Source organism: Epinephelus lanceolatus, chromosome 19 (assembly GCF_041903045.1).
Source record: "Epinephelus lanceolatus isolate andai-2023 chromosome 19, ASM4190304v1, whole genome shotgun sequence".
Taxonomy (NCBI): Eukaryota; Metazoa; Chordata; class Actinopteri; order Perciformes; family Serranidae; genus Epinephelus; species Epinephelus lanceolatus.
The window spans coordinates 36,634,214-36,637,520 of NC_135752.1; positions in this window are offsets into that span (position 1 = coordinate 36,634,214).

Here is a 3,307-nt window from a genome sequence, read left to right on the forward strand (position 1 = left end):
GCAGCTTGGTAAGAAATATCCTGTAAATTGCAAAGAAATTTAAAAAAAAATAAAATAAAACAAGGGGGGGAAAAGCAAGGAAAAAATAAAAAATTGTTTTATTATTATTATTACATATTTAAAATTATGGTTATTGTAAATTTTAAGCACTTTTCAGGTAATTTATTTCTTTTTTTGTAAAACTAGAGAAAAAACATAATGAGCATCTTTTTAAGAAATGTCCCATAAATTGCCAAAAAAAATATATTTTAAAACAAAAACTATGGAAGAAAATAGCTAGTGAAAGTTTCTATTAATATTATTTATTATTACGTATTTAAAATTATGGTATAGAATGATTGCACTTTTACAGGTCATTTCCTTGTTTATGTTAGATCAGGCTATGGACAGCTTGGTAAGAAATGTCACATAAATTGGAAAAAAAAAAGATTATGAAAACTATTTTAACTCTAAAAACCAGGGGATACTACATATTTAAAATTGTGGTACAGAATTATTGTAATTTTTAAGCACTTTCTCAGGTCATTTCCTTTTTGTTTCTCACTATTCATTCTCACTATTCTTTTTAGACTCGCTCCACCCGGCTCAGTCTTAGCAAGGTGCTGAAAACATCAGCAGTTGTGAAACACTGCATCAACGTTAGTGTGCGGAAATCTTTTTCTACCAATCTAAAGACAAGGGGGAAAAGGCAATGAGCAACTTGGTAAGAAATGTCCCATAAACTGCAAATTACATAAATGTTTGGTAATTAATACTACGAGTTATTTTTGTATGAAAAAAAGTTAATTAGTCATAGAAAATGTAATGTCTAAGGTTTATGTACATAAGGAAGCTGTCTGGTTCATGATCACTCAGTGACTCATGGAGTCAGTGTTGGATTTAATAAGTGTAACCCTCCTCCCACGGCTTTCCAGATGTGTAAATCAAATAACGACACACTGACAGCTTATCTTGCTGAATAAAACATAGGTTTCATAAAAGCATCATCCCTGCAGCACCTTGTTATCAACAGCAGCAGAGTGAAGCTGCAGTTCCGCTAATGGCCACTAGGTGCTGCTGCTCTGCAATAACTGACAGTGGTACCATGATGTGAGTGGGAGAGACCACGACTTCTATAGAAATACTGAAACCATGCTGACACGCTGGAGCAGCACTGTCTCTGCTGTGAGGACAGACAGGCAGACAGACAGGCAGCAGACAGACAGGTGCTTCTTGCGTACATGAGGGCCTTCTTTTGTGTCTGGCTTGTGTGTTTGGTTAAAAACAGTTCCTGGTTCCTCTTCAGCGCCTCTTCATTCTCAAGAAGTGGTTTTGAAACAAAGAAGGAAACAAACTCTCATTTCAAAGGAACCGAGCAGGTTTTTACAAAACAACAGCTTCTGTAAAAACCTGCTCAAGGAAATGTTCTCCAGGAAGAGAAATGATTTCTCTTTACAAGATTCACAAGAAGTGCTGCTTTTATTTAGTGAAAATGTTCTGCCCTGCTTGACAACACCTTGTTTTGTTTTATTTATTTATTTAACTTAATTTTAGTTTTATGTTATTTTGTTTTGTTTCATATATTGTATTGTATTTTATTTTATTTTGTTTAAGTTTATTTTATTTTTTTATTTAGTTTAATTTTGTTTAATTGTAATGTATTTTATTTTATGTTGTATTTTATTTCAGTATATTTTTTTATATATTTATGTTTTTGTTTTGTTTTACTTTATTTTATTTTATTTCATTGTATTTTGTTCTTTTTTATTTTTTATTGTCTTTTCTTTTTGTTTTTATTTATTTCATTTTGTTCTGTTTTTTTATTTTATTTTGTTTTGTTTTGTTTTGTTTTGTTTTATTTTATTTTATTTTAACTTCATGTTAACTTCATATGAGCAGACAGTTTTACAGGTTAGTGCTTCAATGTTGTTCACACATCTCATTTTCACAAAGCGGTTTGAATCCAGATTGCATCAACTACAGTTCATTAAAACATCTTCTGTTTAATTCTTACAACCAAACCCATCACCCGTCCGTCATTGATGTACTCTCGTTACTTGCAGTTACCTTTTCTCCCGTTACTTTCTGTCTTTTTTTGTCTTTCTTTCTTTCCATCCCTCCTGCCTCTATCTTCTTCTTTTCCACCAGAACCACAAACGGGGTTAAACAGTGACTGTTAGCACTGATAAGCTATCTCTGAACACACACACACACACACACACACACACTTTCTAAAGTGGGCGTGACCGGCACGAGCGGGGGCGGGGTTATCTCATCATTTAGGCAAACGTAGCTGTGACGTCATACTAAGATAACGGCTCTGCGTCAAGCGAACCAGAGTGAGTTGGCTTCAGACCGGAAATGAAACAAAATTGTATCCACAATAAAAGCATGGAAAAATTCCCCAATGAAATTTGTATAAATAAAAAGATATGGTGAAAATAAACATTCATAAACTTTTTTTTTTTTTGAAAATATATTTTAAAAGTACAGTAAAAGTGCGTAAAAAAATCAATATCAAAGACAAATGAAAATACGAAATCAGTAATTACATATTACTGAATACAAAGGTGCATTAAATTGAAAATAAAATAAGTTGTGATTTTTTTTCCCCCACTTCGTTTTTGTGCACAAATTATATATACATACATACATACATACATACATATACATATACATATATATATGTATATATATATATATATATGTATATATATATTTTTTTTTTAAAGATATTTTATGGGCATTTTTTGCCTTTAATTGATAGGATAGTGAAGTGTGAAAGGGGGAGAGAGAGGGAGAGACATGCAGCAAAGGGCCACAGAGTCGAACCCGGGCCGCTGCGGCAACAGCCTTGTACATGGGGCGCCTGCTCTACCACTAAGCCACCGACGCCCCAAACTATTATATTTATAGAAATACAAACAGATACGTAGGCAACAAAAAATCAACACAACATAAAAAAGACAAAAACTCAAAACAGAAACAAGAAATAATTTGCATTTTAATTTCCAATTTATAATGCAAGAGTTCGTATCGTGCCTCCATAATTTTAACTAAGCAACTGGAAAACTTTCAGTATACCAATACTAAACCATGTGTGATAAAAAAAAAAAAAAATTGCATTTTTACATAAATCCAAAACGTATCTAAAAATGCTCCATCATCCCACCTTCGCCATGAGTGCTCTTATTGTGAAATCGAGAACCGGAAGTACGATAGATATCGCCACAAACTTGACACTCCAGGAATCCGTGCAGCCAGCTGGTGGAAGCTGAAGGAATCTGGCTGACACATCGGTCTGTCCAGCGGGTCACTCAGTGAGGGG